This window comes from Neovison vison, chromosome 11 (genome assembly GCF_020171115.1).
Source record: "Neovison vison isolate M4711 chromosome 11, ASM_NN_V1, whole genome shotgun sequence".
NCBI classification, from domain to species: Eukaryota; Metazoa; Chordata; class Mammalia; order Carnivora; family Mustelidae; genus Neogale; species Neogale vison.
The window spans coordinates 76,609,364-76,624,875 of NC_058101.1; the positions used below are offsets into that span (position 1 = coordinate 76,609,364).

The 15,512-nt window shown below is 33.7% G+C and overlaps 1 pseudogene; it reads right to left on the reverse strand.

Moving 5' to 3' along the window:
• Positions 1 to 2,138: 2,138 nt before the first annotated feature.
• LOC122890253 overlaps positions 2,139 to 15,512 on the reverse strand; it is a 135,173-nt pseudogene continuing 121,799 nt past the window's right edge.

Genomic DNA, 15,512 nt, shown 5'->3' on the forward strand with positions numbered 1-15,512 from the left:
AACAACAACAACAACAACAAAAAGAGTAGAAGAAAATGAGGGGAACAAAAAAAAAAGAAAAAGGAAAGGAAAGGAAATCACCTCAGTTCTTCTGTCCTTAGGAGCTCAGAACAGCACCTTGATGATAGTGAAAGTTCAGAAAGTGACATACACCCTCATTGTTCACCTCCTTCCCCTATCACCCTACAAAATCCCACATAATCCACAAGCAAAAGACATAGAAATATCAAGATTTTGCAAGCCAATGGATATGGGATTAATTAGTCTCTCTGTTATCCTAAAATGTCAATTAGGACTTAGTAAAGACACCTTACTATAATCCGAAATATTTCTATGGGTCCAATATACTCTTTCTTACATGACACACACAGATTCAGGGTAATGATGGACTCTCTACATCTCCAGTAAAATGTTGATTAACTTTTGTTTCAAAGGTTTCAGATGGAACCATGTGTTATACTGCTATTCTTGCTTTGCCAAAAAACTGCAGTCAGACTCCAATACTCTCCTCTATCCCCTATGCTCACTAAGTCCTCCAATCTCTCTGCCCTGTATGTCCTGCTGTAATCCTAAATTCCCAGTGTAAAATTCATCCAAACACTGAAAAATCTCTTCTATACTCAATCATACTGGCTTGTTTAATGTGGCCTTATTTTTAAAGTTTGAAAATATATAATATGTGGTGCTTCTTAAGTATTTATGTGTATTACAGATTACTTGGGGTCTTGTCACATTGCATATTCTGATTCAGTAAGTCTAGGTAGGGCTTGAGTATCTGCATTTCCAAAAAGCTTTCTGGTGATGCTGCCACTAATGGTCTAAAGACTCTACATGAGGTACAAGGTGTTATAGAAACCAAGGCTCCAGGAGAAGAGTCCTCACATTTCAATAAATGTAAGGAAGGCCTTCTAAGATAAAATGAGCTATTACTGTTGAAAATGTGGAAGTCAACTGTGTTGACGTGGTGAGAATTGTACTTCAAAAGGAATCAGTGGGGGCACCTGGGTGACTTAGTGGGTGAAAACCTCTGCCTTCCGCTCCGGTCATGATCCCAGGGTCCTAGGATCGAGCCCCACATCGGGCTCTCTGCTCAGTGGGGAGCCTGCTTCGTCCTCTCTCTGCCTGCCTCTCTGACTACTTGTGGTCTGTCAAATAAATAAATAAAAATCTTTAAAAAAAAAAAAGGAATCAGTGACAACTGTGTACTAAATCATTTTTTTCCTTCTCTTTCCCTCTCTGCTCTTTTCCTTCCCTCTTCTCTTTATGTCTAAATACCCATTCTCATTTCTTCTTTTTCATTTCCATATGATTCTTACTCTCCATTGATGGCCCTCCATTCAGCTTCCAAGAAATTATTTTTATAAATTTATAAGTAATATATTTATTACTTTCAGATCCATTTCCAAATGGTCTTGCTGTGCTTCTGCATGTGTACCACCTAACTTGTCCATATTCTGGGTGATCTTATGAAGGAATGAGCTATGTGAATATTGCACAATAATTTTAGAAGGACATGAAAAGGATTTTAGCATTGTGACTTTTGCTAAACCAAAAAATATATAATAGTCTCTAACAGTTTCGCAAGAGTAACTTGAGTAATTGTGTAATGATTTTTTTAATTTTTATTTTTTGTCTAAATGTTTTTATTTGAAACAAATCATTCCACCAAGCAAGAACTTACTTTACCCACTCCAAATTAAAACAGAGCAGAATAGGGGCAAAGGTCATTTGACAGGCCAGTCACAATATGTGAATATAACTTCTTCCCTCTATGGTTGGGGCAACTTTATTCATCAGCAGTCATTGTTATGCAAAATACTAACCCTCCAAAGTACTAGTGTCACACAAAAGGAAGTGGTCTTAATTTCATGTGTGGGCCAGTATGTTCTTTAAATGCCAAAAGATAGAAGCACATATGCAACCTATTCTTAAACAAACAAACAAACAAAAAACCAACCAAACAAAAAAACTAACAGTGAAAGAATTTCCATCCCTCTTTACTCTTATAATAAAAGTTAGTGCTGTAGTCTGTCACCCATGTTTGGTTTTTATCCTGGTGATGTACAAATTGTTTCCCCATCTGACTTGCATCATTAGGGTTATGGATAGAAGTTCATTCACTTTGAAGAGAGACATATCTAGTCCTTCCTCTTCTTCTTGCCCTCATGTTCACTGTGGCAGCTGTTATCTAAGAGTCTTTTGGAGCCACTGTGCTGTTTGGCTACTTTCAAAAACTTGTCCAAACCCAAATGATCTTCCTCAAACTGAACTGGTCCTTCTCAGCCTTTTTGCCTGCGATCTGAACCAGAAAACTCCTTATCAGGAACAAAAGTGTTGGTCTTTATTCTGGCTCCTTGGTCATCACCATGCATGTCCTTGTCCAAATTTTTCCCAAGCATGAAAATATTCTGGGCAATATCTTTACCAACTCTCCAGGCTTAATCATAAACATTGTAAATTTCATCTTCTCTACCTGCAAAATACTCTCCACACCCCTGGATTGGTTGAAGACCCTTTGGTCATACTGGACTTCACAGCACTTCTGAGGATTGGGCATACCGGGAGCAATGACTTCACTGATATCTTGATTTTCATTTCCCTGTAGTTTTAACCTCTTTTCAGGAGCTGCCTGGAAAGATTCCCCCATTGTACTGTCTGTCCTTTCATCTGTCATGCCAGATTTCATCCCTCTTAAGTGCCTCTCCATTCTCTTTTTCCACATGGGTTTTGATCCCAACTCTTCTCTACCAGGCTTTCTGGGCCATTTTTCTAATTTTCTGTTCATGTTTCTCATTTTCTTGTTGAGCCATATTTCTCTCTACTTGAGCCCATATTTCTACACCTTCACAAGCCTTCCAATAAGCAACATAGAGGGCTTCAGCCTGCTTAGCAAAGTTCTCAATTGATGTGCACTGTTTGCTGTCCTCTTCTATTAGCAGCAGATGTTTGTCTAGTGGAATTGTATAGCACTTCCCATTTTTCCAGTTTGAAATACAAGGAGGAATCTTCCACTCTTGTTCCTTCATGATCCTCTTTTGACCGGGAGAATTCATGACAGGAGGAGAAGGTGGTTCTCAGGAAATTTTCTTATTAGTCTTTTAAACTTGGAGGTACAACTGGATCTTTCTGCATTTCCACTATCCAGGTAACTCTGTTCAGCTCCAAAGTTGAAAGCCACTTCTCGATGATATGGTGTGTGTCAAATATACTCAGCAGGAACCAGTTTATTAGATGCTCAAACTGGCATGGCTACAGCAACCTTCTGTGATATAGATTTTTCTAGGGTTACCATTGTCATTTCTGTTATCTCTTGAATGGTTTCTTCATCAGGTCTTTGCAGGTCTGGGTTATCTGCATTCAAGACTTCCTTTGGAACCAGGTCAGTGTACTTGCTATAAATGAACCTGTCTTTTGACTTGACTAACAATTGCATCATTTTTAATTTTTCCTTCAGCATCTACCTGAATGGCCAGTGCATTTGACATTTTTTTTCTTTCATCCTATATCCAGTGGGCACTGGGCTACATGGATTTCTGGAACAGCACCTCCATCCCCAAAGTCCTCTAATAGCTGAGGTATTGAGTCCTTCTGGTACATGGATGAAGGCAGTTCTTTTGGGAGACCAACAAAGTCTGTCATGATCTCTGGGATCTTGCTTTTTTTGAGCCTCAAGCTGGTCCTGAAATAGCTAACTAGGTGCGGTTAAAGAGATGGTGAGTGTAATCTTCTTCCGCCTCTTCAAGCATGAGCTGTAAAGATTTTAAAAAAAATGTTCTCTACTGGTATCACCTTCAACACAAACACTCATAATTATATTATAAACATTGTATTAGCTTTATTGAAGCTATTTACAGATATATTGTTTTTCCAATAAATAGAAAAACTAGACTTAGTAGCTTACTGCTTTTTATATTCTTCTTTAGGTTTTTTTTTCTTTATTTTAACATATTTTATACAGATACAGGGACAAAGGTTGAAATGTGACATAAATGTTCTGAAAGTAGATTGTTTTCATTGGAGAACATAAATAAATCCTAGTACTATAATTTCTTTTCTAATTTAAGTAAGAAAAGGGTACATTAAGATTATGAGATAAAAACAAATTTTTATAATGTTAATTTTTTTTTTTTTAATTTTTACTTGTGCTGCTTTCCTGATCTGTGACTAAAAAGAAAAGTGAAGGATGCTTGGAAGCAAAATCAGCTATAGGGAATATGAGATCATTAGTATAAAAAAAAAAAAAAGAACAAAAACAACTACCAAGTTTAAAAAAGTAAGGAGGGCAACAAATACTTAGAGAAAGATATAAACTAGCTTTTTAGAACTAGGTTTTAGAAAAGTGAAAAATTAAGAATAGCGAATATGTGATTGATTAAAAAAGACTAACATATATCTTAATTTTGAATTTATTGCTCATAATTTTCTACATTTGTTCTTATAAAATTATTTTTTTCTTGGATAATATTCAAACCAAAAACAATTTTCTATAGTGAATTAGGTGTTATGCATAGCACAGAACTGGGGATGATGTGCACTGGTTCATTGAATTTACAATCCAAGTTAATATTATTGTGTAATGCTTCAGTGAGTATGGTATACCTAAGAGACAAATAAAACTTATCAGGCACCAAAGTGTCATTTGCTGTACCAGAAGAGGTAACAGAAATGGAACCCCAGTGTTCTGGAAGAAGATGTTAAAAAATAATTTGTTCACAGTAGGATTGGATAATGATTGTGGCAGTTTTTTCTTACTTCTTTATATTAAGGGTGCAGGACCACAAAATTACCATTTGTACACTTGTGAAAACCAAAGATAACATTGAAATATAAAAAGAAAACATACATACCTACACTAATACATGATCAGAAAAAAATACATCGTGAAGTCTCAAATTTAGTGTTTTTTGATTTTCTTTTACTTTAATATTAGAAGAATTCATCAAATAGAGTTATATGTAGAGAGGACTATTTCTTGGAATACTCAAGTTAAAAAACAAAAATCTGTGAATTTATAGACAGGAACACAAATCTGTAATCTATCTGAATTTGGAGTTTACATTGCAGATGCATATAATAACCCATGGGTAAGCTTAATTTAACTTAAACCAATATTATTTAGATCCAACAAACGAAGAGATTTTATAACTAAAACAATAATTTTAACATTGAGAGTATATATTCTGTCTGTTTAACTATGGACCTACTGCTTGTAGTATTTTTTTCACTGATTTTCTGAGACAGAGATGCCCAAATGCTGGGGCCATTTATCATTATTTTTTATATACCGTGGATAGCAATAAATGAGGAGAGAACACTGATTGAATTATTTAACAAAATATTGTTATAAAAAAGCATAGAACTAACATGCATAGCATAACTATTATTAGATAGCAACTCTGATAAGTTATTTACATATGATGTCTTGTTTAATTGTAAAACTTCTTAGAAGTATATGTAATCTACAAATTATCACTTTGGAATGTGAAGCTTAAATAATTATTGAAATGTCATTGGTATATTGTGTGAACAGGCTGTTCACACTTGATCATGTATTTTTTTCTTTAAATATATTATAGAAATTAAGAGTAATTGGAAATTAGATAAAAGGATGATAGGAAAAAAAAGTTTGAGCATCTAGGTAAGAACCACAACACATATGAGTATAAAAACTTCATAAAGGTATATTTGTAAGGCATATAAGTTCATAAAATAGTATTTCTTAAGTAGGTGATATTATCAATATTGTATGAGCAAAGTTCACAAAAGTATATTTATCACATTTGTCACTAATTATAATAGTGTCAACCCAGGAGATAATGTATGCATTTGCTTAAAATAAAATTTATTTTAATTTACATAAATAATCTTTTTAGAAGGATTTCAAGGGTATAAAAATATACAATTAATTTAATGATTTTATATTTATTTTTCTTTTTAATACTATCTTTTCTGATGTATTTCACACTTTTTTATATGAATTAAATTTTGATTGATTCTTTAAATATCATACAAACTGCCTTTAAAAACTTGCATTTTCAAGATTTATGCAGTACAAAGTGGAATAAAATAACTTTGTGAATAACACATAAATGTGATTGTTTAATTTATTAAAGCACATTTAAAGCATTCAATAGCAGTCAGAAAAGCTCATAAAATTATAGCAACTGTAGATACATGGATGCTATCATTCTAGTAAGTAATTCTAAATCAGCATATTTCATTACTTGTTAATCTTAATAGCTATAACTTTATAACAAGTAATTCTTCTTTTCTATTACCCTTATTTAACTCCTACTAAAGGAAAAAACAGATTTTATAATTTGACAGTATACCTTTTAACTCCGATGTTTAACCAAAATCATTAAATGTTGATTTCCAAGTATAGTTAATGGGTACTTGAGTAGAAATGATGAGCTCCTTAAATATGCCTGACTTTAAGCAGCTGATTTTTACCATTTCTACAGTTCTAATAAATATCCATTTCTACTCACCCAGAAGAAACAATGTTTTGCAAATCAATTTTAAATCCAAATGTATATTGATCTTATTTACTAAATCTTATTTGACAATAAACAGTAAGAACCAATACTAACAACAATAATAAAATTTATGACTTGCCTGCCCCACCATTTAATTGGATATAATCTTTATTTATTGAAACTAATTACCATCTATACAAAATCCATTCTATTTTTTGTTTGTAGCTTCTATATTTTACTGCATTATTCAAACTATCTATCATCAGAACTAAAAGAAGTATGAATAAAGAACATACATTGTCTCATTGAATGGATAAATTGAGAACAAAAATCAACTTTTTTTTTAAATATTTCAAACAAATGAACCAATTCATTGCTGGCTTAAGTACTTACATGAATTTAGTCATAATTATTAGAGTGTGCTGCTTGACTGAGGGGTGCTGACTGATAGAGAAGTATTATAATGAATGCCAAAAAAATCCAAAGGTATTTGTAAAATATGTATAAACTGTTATCATCCAGAATTTTGATAATTATCCTCTACTATGAGAAATGGGAACTTTTATCAGTTATCTCTGGAGGTTTCCAAAAGTCCTAATATATATAACTCTGGTTATCAGAGATATAACTTAAATTGTTCAAGGTTTGTTTTGGGGTTTTTTTGTTTCTTTGTTTTGTTAATTAATTTATTTTAGAGAGAGAGACAGAGAGAATGAGTGGGAGAGAGAAAGAGAAACAAGCAGACTCTATGCTGAGCAGAGAGCCCAATGCAGGGCTTGATCTTATGACCCAAAGATCATGACTCAGCCTAAGCCAAGTTGGATGCTTAAACAACTTTGCCACCCTTGCACCCCTTAAATTGTTCAAGTTTTAACAGTTTTCAGGTGGAGGGGTCAGGACATGCTTCCAGACTTCACACAATGTAATATTTGTGAACATTTGTGCATGTGCTATTCTTTTGCACAATTTCTCATTCTCCATCATAGAACACAAACATGAGTTTATGTAGCTTAGAGGTCCATGAAAATTAGCCTTTTATCTATCTTTCTTTAAATATAGTGAGCTGAAAAAAATATATTGTTCTCTGGTTTTTGTTTCTGAATTTCATCTAGATGCTTTTTTGGCACTATTACTTTACTGAAAAATATGCTACTAAAGAAATGAAAGTATATAAACATTTGACAAGTCAAAGTTAATCCACTATATCTAAATTTCATTTAACTTCTACATTCAGAAAGTATTTAAAAACAGTAAAATTGGGCGCCTGGGTGGCTCAGTGGGTTAAGCCGCTGCCTTCAGCTCAGGTCATGATCTCAGAGTCCTGGGATCGAGTCCCGCATCGGGCTCTCTGCTCATCAGGGAGCCTGCTTCCCTTCCTCTCTCTCTGCCTGCCTCTCTGCCTACTTGTGATCTCTCTCTGTCAAATAAATAAATAAAATCTTTAAAAAAAAAACCAAAAAACAGTAAAATTGTGAAGTAAAAATGAAACATTTAGGGAATAAATGCTAAGTAATTACACAATTTAATTTAAAATTTTATGATCAGTACACACATGTAGTTGATATTCAGTATACATATATGTGTATGTCTTTTAATATGATATATAAACAATAATTAATGTTAACTGATAGATACTGAATATCTAAAAAATAAGAGTTTTTTATATTTTTTCGAATTCATTGTATTCTTTTTTGAATGGCTGAAAATAATGATATCTGATATGTACTTACCTTTCCAGTAGATGGTAGTACAGATGTTTATAAGAGAACATCTAGTAGTACATATTTTGAAAGGAGAGTTATTTTCTTTTTTTTTTTAAGATTTTATTTATTTATTTGACAGAGAGAGATCACAAGTAGGCAGAGAGGCAGGCAGAGAGAGAGGAAGGGAAGCAGGCTCCCTGATGAGCAGAGAGCCCGATGCGGGACTCGATCCCAGGACCCTGAGATCATGACCTGAGCTGAAGGCAGCGGCTTAACCCACTGAGCCACCCAGGCACCCAAGGAGAGGTATTTTCCAAAAAAAACTAGAATGGCATAATAAAACTTAGTGTTAACATGAATTATGAAATTCATGAAATTATGAAAGCAACTGATAAATTTAATTTAAGAACTTGAAATTTAAAAATGGTATATATGCATACATTGCTTGTAAGTAATGCTTTTTAAAAAAAAAAAAAAAGTAATGCTTGTAAAAAAAATCAAAGCATCAATCCCCAGAATATAATCCTTAATATTTACATGTGTTTATCACTGTGACCCAAATATTGCTTAGTTCAAAAGGTCCAATTTGATGTCTCATGGTCAACACAATCTTAAATCACGCATCTATAATTTTTAGCCATTGCTAATAAAATGCCACTGATATCCTTTATCCCTTAAGATTATCCAGTGTAGGGACGCCTGGCTGGCGCAGTTGGTTAAACGACTGCCTCCGGCTCAGGGCGTGATCCTGGAGTCCCAGGATCGAGTCCCACATCAGGCTCCCAGCTCCATGGGGAGTCTGCTTCGTTCTCTGACCTTCTCCTCGCTCGTGCTCTCTCTCACTGTCTCTCTCTCTCTCTCTCTCAAATAAATAAAATAAAATCTTAAAAAAAAAAAAAAAAAAAAAAGATTATCCAGTGTAATATTTTCTCTCTCCCTTTGTTGATGCTTACAGTTTTCCATGAAATTGGCATTCTTGATTTAAATATTCCAAAAAATGATATAGAAAAGATAAAATATTTAGAAGTCATCACTGGTAGGTTGTAAAAGAAAAAAAACAATACAGTTGAGTAGAGTTGTAGGGAAAATTTTAATGCCAAACAAAATTTTGATTGAGGAAATTATATAAAGAAGGATGAATTCTTTATATGTCTTGAAAAGAATAGATACCAAAGGGAACTTAATAAGAAAACCTTAGCCTTGTAGTTTGCATATGTGGCTGAAATGGTTGTTTAGTACTTTCATGGGTGGCACTTGTCTATGTTTTTATTATGGCATTTCCTTAGTATAGTCATTGATGTTTAATTAGGCCTCAGTAGAAGCAGGTTTAGAAATGACTTTACAAAACTACTTTGATTCAACTCTGTAATATGACATAACCTATGTGCCCTAGAGAAATTATGAGCAAGTGCTTTTTTGAAGTGATGCACACACAAAGCAGCTTGGTTGTATGACCTGTTCTGGGAACAATATAATAGCTTCACTGGGAATAGGCCATCTGAGTCACACAAAGATAGCAACCTGTGTTGGCTATTCTACCAATTATCTTGGTGGGCAGGGAGCATCTGAACTGTCCTCAGCCTTGCACTAACCTTTTGCAGAAGGTCACCCTGGAACTTCTGCGTTAGGATGAAAGAATGCTCTGACATAATTCTGCTAGGCATTTTTTACAATAACAGTAATTTTCAGTTATTCTGCTGCTCTTTTGGTTCAAACTACTGTGCGTTACTGAACATTCCTCTTTCATTGGATGATATTTACCCAACACCATTAGGTAATTATTACTTAATATTTTCGAGGGCTTCAAATTTTTACTATAAAAAAGCTATCAGCAGTAGTTTTCAACGTTTATAATTGCTTATTTATTTTTAAGTCACACAGCGTTGTGTCCAAAGGAAAACTTAGAGAATCTCATTATATAAATAAATAAGGTCAGACTTCTCTCAAGTTGATAGTAAGGGAGGGCAGGAGAATACAGAACTTCTTCCTTTCTACCCATTCCCTGTACTTCCCTGTTGGCAGAGATTGTTTGGGGGAACTCATGAAAACTTACACAGAAGAAGTAGAGAGAATGTAGTATGCTGATATTCATTTTTAATATTATGAACTTAGAAGAAACAACCAATTTATGAAAAGATCACATTATGTGAAGAGTAACCAAAAGAGCAATATTTAGCAACTAACATTTTGTGTATCTTCATAGGAGTAATTATTCTCAAAACTTTCACTAAATCCTATCACTTTGACCAATTGTCTGTGTTCAACAGACTTTAAAGGAACACTCTTTAAAACTTACCGTCAGCTGGGGCACCTGGGTGGCTCAGTGGGTTAAGGCCTCGGCCTTCAGCTCAGGTCATGGTCCCAGGGTCCTGGGATCGAGCCCCACGTCGGGTCTCTGCTCGGCAGGGAACCTGCTTCCTCCTCTCTCTCTCTCTCTCTCTCTCTCTCTCTCTCTCTGCCTACCTATGATTTCTATCTGTCAAACAAATAAATAAAAAAATATTAAAAAAAACAACTTTCCTTCAGCTACATCACAGATAACCACAAATACACAAATGCAAGACCCATAAACTACATATGTATACACATACATATCTACAAAGACCATATCTGATAATCAAATTGGCCATCTTTATTCACATTTCAGACAATCTCAGAGAAATCTGCCCTCTCATCATAAAGTATCTCTATCATTTTTTTTCTTTCTTTTTTTTCACAAAGAAGATATTTCCTTTTTTAGTGGAATTTCCCCCTCTTTATACCCTATAGGTGACACATACAAAAATATCACTGTAGTCTGCAAATTGCCGATTAGTCTCGACACTTCCTCCATCTCTTGTTTCTCCCCAAATCCATTTTGTATACTCTTAGATAAAAATATATATTATATATAATTAGTTACAACATATACAAATAAGTGTATATAAATCTCATTCCTGATGAATTCAAACTTCCAGAAACCTGGTCCAGCTATCTTGTGAGCCTTATATCCTTACTTCCTGAAATGTATTATAAAGGTCAAACAAGTTAGAACTCTTGATCTTCTGTACTACGGGAAAGGTCCAACAGCCAATTAGTAGAATCTATTTCATTGTTGCAGGTCTTACTCAAAGGGCATCTTTAAATTCAAAAATTCACTGATAAATACACATGGAAAATTTTATTACTGTTTGAAATCCTACAGAATATGATATAATTTTCATGGTGATTTGGATACTTTCCTTATATTATAGTTTTTATCTCCTATACTTGAATTAAAGATCATCAAGTTTTATATCTATGAGCTATTTATCCTTATATTCTTGATTTTTTTGTTGTTGTTGTTGGCAAAGACTAAACATAAAAGAGGTCAGGAGATGTAAATGTAAAAGAGTAAAAGAAAAATATTTGTTAACTGAACTCACAAATACACTAGTATTAGAAATCAATTGTTTTGAGTGTAACAAAGGTAATTGAGTAGAGAAGTGAAAAAAAGTTTAAAAATTTTTGACAATCAGTTCTGGCAAATAAAATTTCAATAAAATATTTACCTGAATGTTAAATAGAAAAACATGTAAGGTATCAGATATTACTGTTTCTCCATACAATTACCATTATACAAAGTCACTATTTACAATGCTGAAATCATTTTGTATTATTTCTTTGTACTGCAAAAGAAAACATAGACATGCATTTGGGTAGGAGTTTATAATATGAAGTGGGTGGTAATAGACAAGATAGATTAATGCACAAAATTTTTATGCCATGGCAACAGATGTAATTAAATATTTACTTTCCTTTTTTTTGCCTTTTTATTATTAATAGTCTTCAGAAGAATTTGCATGTGTTGTATTGCTCTTTAGGGTATAAATTGGTGATGTAAAAGTTATATTTATGACACTATGAATTAATTGCTAGAAACATGTTCTAATTTAACTACATGACCAAAGTACAGTCAGGGATATTAATCATATTCACCTTTTAAACATGAAAAAAATCAGCTTTATCTCCATGAATAATTTCTTGTACTAAAGTTGGTTTACTAAATAGTATGAGCTGTAGTTCTTGAGGGAATAAGGGTCTTATTCAAATAATTTATTTTCTTGGTTAATGACTTGTGACATTATTATCAGTTTATGTCTAATATTACAAAGTTGGACCTCAGAAATTTTAGATCAGTCTGGTTCTTTGTGTATGATTAAACTATGTTTCTCTCAACTGATTACCCATACTTTGATTATTTATACAACTCATCCTATGAAAATGAAACTCTTTGAGAAATCTATGAGATTAATTGAAAAAAATAACAATGTTTTATTTTTATTTTTACTTTTTTTTAAGATTTTATTTATTTGACAGAGAGAGATCACAAGTAGGCAGAGGAAGGCAGAGAGAGAGGAAGGGAAGCAGACTTCCTGCCGAGCAGAGAGCCCGATGCGAGGATCGATCCTAGGACCCTGGGATCATGACCTGAGCCGAAAGCAGAGGCTTTAACCCACTGAGCCACTCAGGTTCCCCAACAATGTTTTATTTTTAAATCATAAAATGCATTTTGAAAGAGGTAACCAGTATTGGAAAACATTTAAAAACCACAAAGCAAAATATATGAAAAAAATTAGACAAACACTGAAGGAAAGAGTTTCTTACTCTTTAATAGTTTCTTACTGAAGTTACTATTAGGAAACAGTCTCTTTTTTCAAAGTGCTTGGGATCCAGAATGTTTTAAGTACTCTTATTTCACAGAAATGAAAACAAATTTAATATTTTGTATTTAAAAAATGGTAAGTCATGGATTGTAAAAAGTGTGCATAGTGAATGGCAAAAGTCATAATGAAATATCTACAAATCTTATATGCTATGTTTCAAACATCTTTCCCTTTTTCATACCTATTAGACATTAGGATAAAAAAAAGAGCTTATAAGAAAAATGAGACCTGTGAACGATCCTTTTCCTAAAATATGACCAAGAATCAAGGTTTTTCAACAAAATCTAATTTTAGCATTCTCTATGCCAACTTTCTTACCTTCTCTTAGTAATACTATTTGAGTAATAGTAGGTTAAAGTATCACCTAGAAATAATAGGTGAAACATGAGGTCATAGCCAGTTTTGTGAGATCCTGGTCAACTATCTAAACTTCTATAGTGTTTAGTCTGTGCCAGCCTAGACTTACCTAACAAAACATCTTGTGTTTCATCTTTTTATATTCAGAAATGTTTTCAACCTCTAATCTCTGGGACAACTAGGTAGTCAATACTTTGAACTAAATAAGACTCATGGGACATAATTGGTAGTTCTTCCCCTGACAATGAATAAAATCTCCCATATGCTCATGTCTTTTCTGGTCATTCCTAAGCAATTCAGAGACCTACAGTCAATTTAAATTGCAAATATACTCTCAATTTAGAAAGTAAAGTTTCTCAGAACTGATAATCAAAACTCATAGCCTGAATTTACTGAATTTAAATTAATACTTTCTTTTTTTCACTTACTAACCATATTTCTTGATATTTCTGACATTGATGCATAGAGACAAAAGAGAATACTCTAACTAGGTTTATGCAAAATGTCGCCTTCTCAGCAAAGACTTATTTAAAGATTATAGTTTATATCCTGATAATGCATATAGTTTCTTCATAGGCTTTTTTGTTGGACCTCTCCAGGATAAGGTTCTAGACAAAACAGTTTTTTGTTTTGTTCTTTGTTTTGGTTTTTGTTTTGGTTTTTTGTTTTGGTTTGTTTTTTGTTTATTTTGTTTTGTTTTGCAAATTCCAATTCCATCTAACCTTCTGCTTCCCTTACCATACTCTATAGCCTAAATCCTAGGCTTTCTTTTGTTCTCTAGACTGAACGTGCTATTGTGGAAGAGCTGAAAGCTATCTGTGAGCCTGTAAAACAGAATTTTGAGGAGACCACCCAGCTTTTTGATAAAAGTGCCTAACATCAGTCACCTTCACTCCCACTACTGGTAAATTTTCCTCCTGCCTAGGGTAAAATATGGGTTTATCCTTCCTTCCCATTGTACTTCAGCCAGCACCACTATCTGTGTGTGTAAGGAGAAACTTATATTATGGGATCTTGCATAATAGCTCCAAATATGAAAGAAAAAAATAAACCAATGGAAAGGCAGCAGAGGTTATAAAACAGGGGATTAACTGGTGCTACCACACATTACACCACCCAGAAGCTACTAGATACATATATGGGTGCAAAAGAGTGGTGTCTTGAAGATCCAGCAAGGCATCAGCCTAGAGACAGCACTTTGTCAAAATGCAACGCTTTCTATCATTCAGGATGTGTTTTCAGTCCTCTGAAACCTTGAGCAGAGAACCTAACTAAACTATGTCCAGACTCCTGACTTAACAGACCTGAGATAATAAATGGGTGTAGTTTTAATCTTCTAACTTTGTAATAACCTGTTACATAGCATAGGACACTAATACAACTCCTTCTTTATTGAAAGCACTCCACTGATAAATCACTTGAACAAGAATCTTCACCTTAGATTTTTCTTCTCAGTAATATAAAACTAAGACATCATCTTAGGCAGGATTTCTTTTTATTTCTACTATGATTGCTCATCTGGTCTCCAGGATTCATGCATCTTTGACCTGTTATCTTAAGGCAATTTAGTTATTTCCCTGATACCAGCTTTTACTCTTCGATGCAAATCACGTTTCTTTCTAAAATGTGAACTATGCAACTATCCCCTGGATTAACCCAGATACACACACACACACAAGCACACACACACACACACCCCATTATATATCATAGTCAGTGAGTGGTCCCTTTGAAGTCTTTCTCAGTAAACATTGTTTTAAAGGTTAGTACTCCTTATATCTCCCTCTTAAAAGGTAGGAAAGTGAAATTTATAGCACAATTATTTTTGAAAGAAATTTTTCAAATCAAATCCACTCAATCACCAATATTTCAAAACATTGATATGCTTGATACAGAATAACATTGGGATCTATAATGGCTTTGTACTATGTCTACTAAGTCATACTATAATTACAATTTCTTTTCACTTTGTGGTTCCATATGCAGGGTGGTCACAAGAGAAATTCGTGGGAAATTTTTAATTTAAAAGCAAAGGAGCAGCCATTATATATGAAAAGGTTATAATGCCAGGGGTCACTGGACTCTAACACATTGCTATAATTGTTCAGCTCACTCTGTTGGTAGGAGATAATAGCTGGGTCCACAGACAATTGCCCTTTTCTTTTAGGTAATTCAAGTTCTAGGTCAGGTACTTGTGTAACACTGTATAAAGGACCCCAGCTTCTTCTGCAGGTCAAACCATGCCATTGATATTGTATACAGTTAGAAAGAGTTGAGTGTTTCAGTTT